Here is an 11,011-nt window from a genome sequence, read left to right as displayed (position 1 = left end):
CACCCCCCCGCGTTGGAATTTCGAAAAATCCTTTCTTAGTGTGCGTTTCCATGACGTACCCTAACTGTGTACCAAATTTCACCTCTTTAGGTTAAGCGGTTTGCTCTGGGCGATGATGAATCAGTGAATGAATGAGTGAGTCAGTCAGGACAAGCAATTTTATATATTTAGATGAAATAAAAAGATATTTATGAGTTGTGAATTAGAATGTTAGAACAATAACATCATAGAAATAGAAACAGAGAATTGAAATAGAAAAGAACAATACTGTATTATAAAATACAAAACTTATAATTATTTATTTTAATAATACTTCAAACATTTACAATGTTTTTCTAAATTTATGAGCTATGTATGAAAGTGAAGTTCATTGTATATAAATATAAAACTCAATTTTCCATGAGATAATAAAGCATCAGTAAGTTCATTAGTGCATAAATTTCTGCATTTATGGAATTATTACTGTTATAGAATAAAATTCATTTAAATATTAGTTATAATCTGTAGCATAAACTGATATTCAAGTAAGACTTAATTCTGTAACAGTTCAAATAATCATCATATGTAGTGATTAAGAGTAAGCAGAAATCAAAAAATTATTTTTCACAAAAATATCTCAAAAAGGAATGTAAAAATAATTTTTATGTTAAATTGCAAAATAATTTTAAACTGAAAATAAATATAATCCAAACACATATTTTTTAAATGCTATTATATAATGGCATTTCTATATAAAATGTTTGTTTATTGTAAAAAGTTTGTAATGATTGGATGAAAGAAAAATAATTTAAAAATTTAATTAAAACTGTTACACCTATATTGCATGTTGAAAAAAAAATTATGGAAATAATACAAAATTAATTAGTTTACTCTTTAATTAAATAAAGCAGTAAATTCATTTATATCTATTAAAAATTGAGCCAATCTAGGTATATCCTTCTCATCGTGAATTCAGTTTATAACAAAACTGAACAGATTTTCATTAGAACATATATTTACAATAACATCTTTATAAAGGTATTTGCAAATATCTAATAAAATTCTGAAGAAAGTTTATTCAGGTATAATTATCCTTAGATAATTAAAAAAAGGAAATTAAATGCATATTTTATACATAAAATGTGATTTTACTGAAATCACTAAAAATCTTTTTTTCAAGAGACATATGCATTGCAATCAAATACATAGTAAGTGATCACGTCTTTCAATCCCTTTACAAATATTCAAAAGATNGGTATTTAAAATGGAGATAATTTTTTGAGAAAAATGTATTTTTTGAAAAATAATTCGAGAATTTAAATATTATTTTGGCATTTTTTTTGTTTTTATTAAGAGATTGGCTAAGAGTAAACATTAGTTTTCCTCAGATGATCATCTAAACTAATTTTAATCCAATGAAGAAGATAAGCGTATGAAACAGTATATAAAACGGGAAAAATACTATATAAAAAAACGTTAAAAACTTTATTTATAATATAAACTAAACGAATAAATCATAAAACGTAACGTAAGATTTTGGGATTGATTATATCGGAAGCAATTTGGAAAAATTCCTTTTAAAACTAAACTTGGAAAATATCAAATGAAAAACGATTTGCAAACACCAAATGGGACGGGAACAACGGGACATCTAATCCTATTTTATAAGAAATTTAAGTAAAAACTAAGTACGGGAAATAAACTTTATTTTTGTTGCCCGATTTCATACGTGAAAAGAAGAAGGTGATTCGAGTAACAAGAATAAATCGGTCGATTCTTCTTTCAACAGTTTGGTCTTATATTAGACATCTTAATTTACGTTTTTCTTTTGCTTCTACCTTATACATTTGTAAATAACATGATTTGTTATATGTGACAGCTGACGCTTTTATGGCATTCTCAAGGATTACTTACTTCTAAGTGATGATTTGGAGTACATAATATCATTCCCTTGACGTCCGCCATCGAACAATACAATCGTCCGCCATTTGCAATCGGGCTATAGGGCATGCGCCACAGAGAATTTCCTCGCTAGATGGCATTGGTATCGATTGTCTTTTTATTAATAGACATCGTATGAAGTCGAAATTTTTTTAAATTATTTACGGAAATTATTATATTTTTTTAACGACGAATAAGTTTTAAAAAAAGTTTTTTGTAAAATTCAATAATTGAGATTTTTTTTAATATTCGTAATGCATTTTATTTATTTAGAATTTATTTTTCTATTTACATTTCAAGATATTTTTTTGAATAAAAATTTCAAAAACCAAAATTACAATTTATTATAAATTATATATTGTAAGTATTTCCTGATAAAATCTGATGTTTAAGCGAATAAATGAAGTGAATATGTGAATTTTGTACTCTAAATAAATTCTACGATGTTTTAATTGTGGTTTGACTGACTTGTGAATATAAGCCACCGGTATTAACGCTATTTGGTCGATTTCAGTTTTATTCATGAAACATGGACTTCAATGCATCATGGATGTCATCTGGAAAATGACGCATGGTCGTTCTATCTGTGACGCTTAACGTTAGTCTGGGACGAATACGAACCTGGATCCTTTACGATAGCAGATTGACATCATTATCAAATGCTTTCAAAAAATCGTTTAAAAACAGCACTGAACTATAAGAAAGTTTTAAATAAACACTGTTGCATCATTAAAGCAGAATACCATTAACTTACACATAATTTAGTGAGCACGTTCAGATGGCTAAATGGTCGAATCGTCAGCCTATCGTTGTTGGAGATCTGAAATCGAATTCGGAGAAGCATATTATATATATACTGGTATAATATAAAATATCAAATTATTGATACAATAATATATATTTTAAATTTCATTCTTTCCAGTTTCTACAATATGGGTAATAAGAGGGCCTTCTTAATTGTACTCGTGAACCTTGCCGACAACGGGGAGCGGCAAGGAACGAGCCAGACAAATCCAGATAGAGCAAGCAACCTCAGGATTTTTTCGAGGAAAAGATTTGATCTCATGTTCTCCAGTAGGATAAAGCTCGGACCAGTGCCGGCCCGAGGCAAGTTTTAGGATGGAGCGAGATCCTATTACGGCGCCCCCCTTGGTTGCTCTTAATTTATACCCTTTAATTTTTTTTACCACTGAGGCGCCCCGTAAGGCTTAGCGCCTGGAGCGGCTGCTCTGTTCGCCTTATGGTAGGGCCGGCTCTGGCTCGGACCTTAATTGCCTTTGTCATCATCGGCTATCAAAACTAACTACATCGTCATATGATGGACGTTTTGAAAATCCTGCAATTTTATATACCATTCCTTACGATATATAATTTATTTAGTTATAATAAGTAAAAAATGTTTTACTACCAGTGCCAATTCCATGGAAACCTACGCTGAAGCAAAATAGACTTTTGCTGCTCATGTTTCCAGAACGATTGCCAATAGAGAGCACTTCTAGCGTTGGCACTCCTGTATGAATCACAGTATTTATAAAACAACTTTAAAGTACATTTGAGGAACTTCGTTGTATTCGGCTTATTATTTTTTCTCCTCCTGAACATTTTGGCCATCTCTTTCATTTTGTGCTTGAGTCAGTTGCCTTGTCGCATCATTTATGTAGCCGGGAACTGACATACAAATAAAATTTATTTTTAATGAGCTCTTATATCTAAAAAATAATGAGAACTATAGATGGCTAGAACTAAACAAGAACTTCCAAAAGCAAAGAGAAAGGATATCACATTATTTCAATTCAAAAATTTTTCTCTGATAGATGACCGGCACGACTCCATTGCTAATGGAAAAGTATGATGTACAGGAGCAAGACACGTATTAATTTGAGATGGCGAGCATATATTTTAAATTAAATAAATTAAAAATATGATTGAAAATTGCAGTCCGGCATTGTGATAATGTCACAGTAAATAATTAAAGTTTATTTTTTCTATTTTATTGTATTCTCATCTAAGTTTTGTTTCACATTTATTCTTATTTGTTTTGCATTTGTTGTACATTTTGTTCTTCTTTTTCACTTTAATCTTGTTGCCTTAAGTTTATTCCCATATTTCATTAAATGTCAATTATTATGGAATATCACCAAGCAATTCTTTCAGCAACAACAACAAGGAAAATTATTTGTATGCCTTGTAAAAATTTTGTATAGCTCTTTACAATTTTTTTATAATTCTGTAAATATTGTATAGCTCTTTACAATTTTTTTATAATTCTGTAAATATGACTGGCATAACGATTTAAACATTGTATAGCGAGCATGTTAAGATTTTTCATAGGCATACATTTCCATTTCAAATTTACACGTGGTTTTTAATTTAAATTTTGCAGAATAATTTTAGAAAAATTAAAAATTTAGTAATTACAACATAAAATTCATTATTAATAAAAATTTCAAATTACAATTATTCAAAATCTCAAAACACTTAATCTGATTAGGGAAAAAAAAACTAGCAAAAGAAAAACCCTTAACCAGCACCAATAATTTACAATTCAATAGCTACACACTAAGCAACAGAAGTGAAGGTTAGTTTGCTTAAAAAGCAGAAATGGGTAAAAGAACGTTGGATGCGTTCAGCAAACTCAACTGTTCCAATTGATCATAGCGGTACATAGTACTTACTAATGCCGTATTTGCTAGATGATCGTGCGTGACATTAAAACACCAATACTGTTCACTGTTGGCGTTTCGACAATCACTGTCAATACCAGAATTTATTTATGGTACTAACCGTAATGTCAAAACACTCAATAGGGTCCACCAGTGGCCAAGCGGTCTTCATTCCCTGAACACTGGGAGTTCGGTCGTGGGTTCACGCCTTGCTCGGACGTGGAGTTTTCCGGGTTTTCTCCACGTCTGTAACGCCTAAATAGGGGCCAGTTCCCTTTAAAAGACTTCCCGGAAGGCATCCCTTAGGCAGAACGCCCAAGTATTGCGTTGCCATAACTAAAACAAAACAAACTAAAACACTCAACATGTTCGAAAGTCCCGCTACTACAGAGGTTGTTCAACAGAAAAATACAATTGAATCTGTTGAACACAGCTACTGATTCTGTTATACATTAATGATTTGCATATTGTACATGCTTACAAGAAATAAGTTGTTGCTTATCTACTCTGTACCCGACATAAACTTATAAGAATAAATCCTAGGTAATTTTTTATTTATATATGACTGGAATTGCATTTCACTAATTCATGTTTTATTCATTATTTCAATCTTACCATAAGATTATGTAAACAAAGTTCTCATTGGGAAATGTTGCGATCAAACACAACTCAAAATAACTGAAACAAAATTGAAAATAAAGAATGTAAGTACTTAAATATAACTATTAATAAAAAAAATTCTCTTTCTAACTCAACATCCAATCACTGGAAATGCGGACAATAATTTTTACTCCAAAATGGTCTGTCCGGATAAATGAGGACGTACGGTAATCCGAATTAAAGTTCATACAGCAATTTTATTTATATTTTCGATTGTTAAAACAATGAATTCGTATTTATTATTTTAATTCTGTCTAAATTTAAAAACTAATTTTTACAAATAAAACTTGATTAAAATTTTTTTCCATTTTAATAATTTTTTACGTGTATTTTTGAAATGTTGCAAACGTTATGGTAATTATATCCTTTTAAAAATAACCGTCTTGAAACGATAGACTATTATTTAATAACAGAGGTTATTGTTATAGTTCAAAATTTGACCGCTAGAGATCTCGCCAGAGTTCCATTTTGTATCTATATTTTGTATATATTTGAAAAATAAAACAAATAAATAAAGGTGGAAAAAAACATGTTAGGATAGTTTTTACCCGATGATCATTACAAACAAGGCACAATTCTCATAATTCTTTTATTATTATTAAACTGACATTCACGATAGTGTAATGTTCTATCATCGTTAGCTGCAATGCACTAGTAACTGAGATGGTTCTAAGTAGATAGACTCGTTAGCGTAAACTATTGGCAGTTTTTGGCGCCCGCAGAAACGTTATGATTTAGTGTACACTCAAATCTGCTTAAGGGAAACCCAGTTAAACAACAATTACCACAACAGTTTCTCTAGTTAGAAATATACATAGTGTACTGAGCAATATTGGTTAATTAACACCAATGCCTGGTCTGCATATCTACCAGAATCAATATTTCTTTCATAAAGTTTCATTAAAATATAAGCAAATTTAGTTTCTTTTTGAATTTAAAATTTTTTTCAAAAGTTTTTAAAAAAGTTATCTAGTAATGTTAAAGTTCAACTTGCAACACCAAAATTATCAATTCAATTCAATCAATCAAATTACTGTATACATCAAAAATCTATTTCAAACATTAGATTTATTTATTTTTCCTACTTTGTTTTCCTTTCTTGCATTTCACATTCATGTCACTTGAGACACTTTTGTTAATGTATTCAAACATGTATTATATGAAAATGTTTGTGTATTTCTTTTGTAATTCATTTACTGTACAGTTGTGTTAAAGGTTTTTATTTTTAAGATTTCAATATCTAAATTAACAAGTATTCCTTTGAATAAGCACTATATATAGAACCAATATCCAGCAAGAAAATACAAAACTACATGTAGTTTTATATTTTCTTTCTGGATATTGGTTCTATGTGTAGTTCTTATTTATGTATATCCAGTTTGAGTAGTTGAAATTATGTATTCCTTTGGATGTCAAATGAAAACATAATTGAAGATTATGATGCTTTATCAAACTCTCAATTGGCTGAAAAGTATAGGATTCATAAATCAACAATTAGCAGAATTGTTAAGAACAGGACAAAATTGAATGTGCTATTTTATTTGTTGTGTCCAAACTCAGGAAAATTTCCAATCAGTAAACTATTTACTCAGATTAAAGTTGCTTGTTCACATAGTGTACAGATTTCTGAGCCAATTTTGCAAAATAAAAAAAAAAAACTTTTTTCTAAAGCTTTAAGACTAAATGACTTTAAACGTAGCATTAAATTTATCGAAAGGTTAAACAATTCTATGGTATTCCATTAATTGTATAGTATGTGGTGAGAGTTCTGCAATGGTTTTCTTCCACAAGTTCCTAAGCCCTTAAACACTAACAATGCATCAAACTGATGTTCATGTGCATTTCTTATTGTATAGTTTTGCTATGAATTTGCCAGGAGTGCAGGAATCTTTAGCTATCAGTTGTCAATCAGCTCAATCAGTTGCTGACAAGACTCCATTGAGGTTGCTTCTTTGTGCATTTCCATAAAATAAAGAATTTGTTTTTTTCTGAACTCCAGTGCATCCAAACATATTAATCTAATGTTTGTTAGTATCTAGTTCTAATGAATTTTGTGAGAATAACAAAATGCTGGCTTCTGTGCTTTTTCTACAATATGCTAAATATTGATTCTATAAATGCTTTTGTAATTTATTTGCATAATTTTTATTAAAAAATCATCCAACAAAGACACAAAGCCCCTGCCATAAGGTGATTTTTTGGTTTCAATTCAGAACTGATTATTCCTCAGCAGAAGGTGAGAGCGGCCAAAAAACATTCCAATGTTCTTGAAAGAAACTATTTTGCAACAAACTTGTCCTGTCACCAGCAATATGGAGCTGGAGAAACTGAACCCTACACAGAAAATATTGTAGCTTTTGTGATTGGAGAATAAATAAAATGACATATTTTTTGTTTCATGAAAAAAAAGCCATTTGTGGAGCAAAAAGCTGCCCAGAATTTTCATTAGAGTACTGTCTATTTTTTTTCCAATTAAACTACATTAAAATCTATCATAAAATTTATTTATTTGATGATAGATTTTATAATCTATCATCAAATAAATAAATATAATCAATTCATGTATTTAAAATTTTACTTGTGTAAATATATTTGTTAAATATAATCCCAATTATCAGATTAAGAAAGTTCTAACAATGATGATCATTATGAAATTTGTATGTCTATATATTTTAACTGAATCTAAGTTTATATAAATTTTTTTAAAATATTTGTAACACTATATATAGTATATTCAGTAAAAAAATGGAAATTAGTTATAAAATTATGATCATGATTCTAATAATTTAAGTTTTTCATCTAAAATAGGGTGACCAGATGTCCCTGGTTTTGCATTTCTAATATTTGATTATAGAATCAGTATTTTATAGTGTAATTTTATTAACACATCAATATATCACCAATATTTATAGATCAATATTAAATTAAGTAATTAATTTAAAAAAAAAAAAAACCAAAGTTCAGTCAGTTTTAGACTCCATTTTCACCGACTCTGAAATGTGTCTCCAGTTGGATTGTAAATGATGCATGCGGTCTGCCAGTCTAAAATTATTCCTAGTATAGTAGTCCTGTATTATTATATTGTGCATATCAGGAGACAAACTAAATGAATAATACATCAGATGATGCAATATAACTAACGTATCTAACTAATTTTTTTTATTATTATTTCCATGCCTACTTGCTGTTTTGTGGATTGTATTTCAAACAATGATAGTTTAAAAGCCATTAATTGGAATAAAGTAACACTCCTTTTCCAGTAGTAACTCGATGGCAACCAATTTTTTAAAAAGTTATTTGCCAAAGCACTTTTATATTTGGAAGACAAAAAATAAGTGTGATATATCTGAATGAGCAATGTAACAAGGAGTTATTGTAATAATTTCAATTATTTCTAAGATTTTCAAAATATTTTAAATCTCATTTAATTTTGTAATTTTTTTAAGTACTGAAAATATAATTTCATATGTAACAAGCAATTATTCATTGGGACATCATCACAATACTGGGCTGCAATTTTTAATTTATTTAATTTAAAATATACGCTCTCCATCTCAAATTAGTACTTTAGTGTCTTGCCCCTGAACCTGATACTTTTCCATTAGCAATGGAGTCATGCTGGTCGTCTATCTAGATCCTTTTAGGAGTAATTTTTGAATTGAAATAATGTGATTTCTGGTTTGCATCAGAAGTTCATATATAGTTAACCGGGGCCTCCTGCCCCAAAGCTTTCCATATCTGCTCTTAAATTTTATTTATCTAACACTGTTCTCGAGATTAAGAAAAGACAGACAGATGACAGTGGGAATTTTTCTACAATTTTTTCAAATTGCAGACCAATAATTGGTGCTTAAATTATAACAAACATTATTACTGTAAGTTTTAAACTTAGAAGTTAAAAGACAATTTAATTGAAATGAATGACAATACATTATTTTTTTTTACGAATATAATTTGTAATAAGAATATTTGAAGAGTTTTATAAAAACCAAAAATAGTTTTTATTTTGATTTAGAAGTCAACAGGATTAAAATAAACTTTGAAAATATTTAAGTAAAATCTGTGATATCAGTGTTTTCCAACATAGTTTAGCTATGGAACNTTATTGGTATATAATTACTTCTCTATTTCTATTTGTCATAGAGAAAAAATATTGGATACCTGGAAAGAAAAAGTTCTTTCAAATTATATCTTCACTTTTAAGCATTTGTATGTCTGAAATGACAGTGTATGTTATTAAATTACTTACACAAGAAAAAGTATTATAAACATAGATTAGTTAAAAGTAGTGTTAATTTGTTAAGTAAATTCTAAAATAATTTTCAAGTATATCATTTTAAAAATAAACCTTTCCAAGAGGACTTATTTTTAAAATGTACATAAACTCTGGCCTCTAAATCCCCAGGGGATATTACCTTGCAACAAGAGATGAATTGGTAAAAATTGAAAGAAGTACCTTAATTATCTTATTGACTATATTTATGGGTTACAACAACATTTGAAATACCAGTAACTACTATTTTTATATTTAACCTGATTACAGTTTTGTTAGTATGTTGTCATTCATGTCTGCTTTGATGATGTAGAAATAAAGATCTTGAATACTATCTTCTGGTTCAAACTCACCATCTAATGCTGAGGCAAATGGAAGATTGCCAAACATGTGTGCAGGGGAATCTATGACCTATGACATAAGATGAATGAGGAACGGAGAGGATAGTGAGTTTTATATTTTGTAGAAAGACTTCCATGCTTGGAGAAGGAGTCAACATCACAAAAACCATTCACATTTGTTTTTAAAAATTGCTGGTTTATAGGTTTTGTGGTTGTTTTTAATTCTAATTTAACCAGTTGTAAAGTAGCAGTTATTGTTGTAATTGTATTTTTAAAATTTCTCATTTTCATTAATTAGCATAGTTCAAAAACTGAAAATTTAAAAAATGATAAATTTATTTATTTATTATACAATTAAGGAAATGTCTGTGGACAGTTGATTAATTTATCCATCCCCTTTTTAACAATTATATCCATATTAAAAACTATACAAATCGTTCAAAAATAATTATGTATATATTATTTTTATTATTTTCTACATAATTAGTTATAGTTAAAACTTTATTTACTAATATCTATTGTTATTTTTACAATTAAAAAATAAAAGAAAAATTACCCGAGAAAAACATTTATTCATGTGATTTTAATTCTTTTAAAAGAGATAAAAAAAAAAAAGTGATGATGATGAAAAAAATGGATGCAAGTTATAAATGTTAATAAAAAACGTTTACTTATTGATTTGTATATAGAATTTGTTTCAAAGTAGTATAATCTGTATGCAAAATGGGTACTATTAATGTCAAATTTTTGGCTGTAAGATAAAAAATCGATCTTTGGGAAACACACAAAACAATAATATGGAGTATGTAAGCATCAATATAAGTTCTTTTATTAGGGATTCTCGGACTAAGCCAATAGTTATTTATAATAATAATAATATAGTATTTAAAACAAAGTAAGCAGTCAAAATATTCTATACATTTTATTGGGTCGGGTAATCCAAGCTGAATTCTTGCTACTATGAGATTATTAGTATATGGTAGGTTGCTGAGTTTATTTAGAATTTAATCTTTGAATTTCTTTAATGACTTTATTTAAAAGGGATGGGCTGCCATTAACCAGACTGGTACCCCACCATTTACATCACTAAAATGCATTTACATACATACGTGATTAAATTTTATATTTGGTGTTGTTTATTGGTTTCAGAGGTC

At 28.6% G+C, this 11,011-nt stretch overlaps 1 protein-coding gene and 2 long non-coding RNA genes across 3 annotated transcripts in view; all 3 read right to left on the bottom strand.

Annotated features, from left to right (window-relative positions):
* The window catches only part of LOC111618641 (serine-rich adhesin for platelets-like), a 114,516-nt gene extending 112,510 nt beyond the window's left edge, over positions 1–2,006 (bottom strand). The window contains exon 1 of the mRNA XM_023360205.1: positions 1,894–2,006. The gene's annotated coding sequence lies outside the window, so the exon portion shown is untranslated. The remainder of the gene's footprint in view (positions 1–1,893) is intronic.
* A 291-nt stretch (positions 2,007–2,297) lies between these two features.
* On the bottom strand, positions 2,298–3,005 carry LOC111618487. The gene is made up of 3 exons (XR_002755584.1): positions 2,810–3,005; positions 2,675–2,740; positions 2,298–2,614 (listed from the first exon to the last, which is right to left on the bottom strand). It is a non-coding gene; the product is annotated as an uncharacterized LOC111618487 (long non-coding RNA).
* A 196-nt stretch (positions 3,006–3,201) lies between these two features.
* Positions 3,202–5,455, bottom strand: LOC111618481. The gene is made up of 3 exons (XR_002755583.1): positions 5,335–5,455; positions 5,199–5,261; positions 3,202–3,588 (listed from the first exon to the last, which is right to left on the bottom strand). It is a non-coding gene; the product is annotated as an uncharacterized LOC111618481 (long non-coding RNA).
* Positions 5,456–11,011: the final 5,556 nt, after the last annotated feature.

The sequence above is a fragment of the Centruroides sculpturatus genome, unplaced genomic scaffold (assembly GCF_000671375.1).
Source record: "Centruroides sculpturatus isolate CEXI.00-Female unplaced genomic scaffold, Cexi_2.0 scaffold67, whole genome shotgun sequence".
Classification (NCBI taxonomy): domain Eukaryota; kingdom Metazoa; phylum Arthropoda; class Arachnida; order Scorpiones; family Buthidae; genus Centruroides; species Centruroides sculpturatus.
Note: the sequence above shows the minus strand (reverse complement) of the source record. Positions and strands in the feature narration are given on the sequence as shown.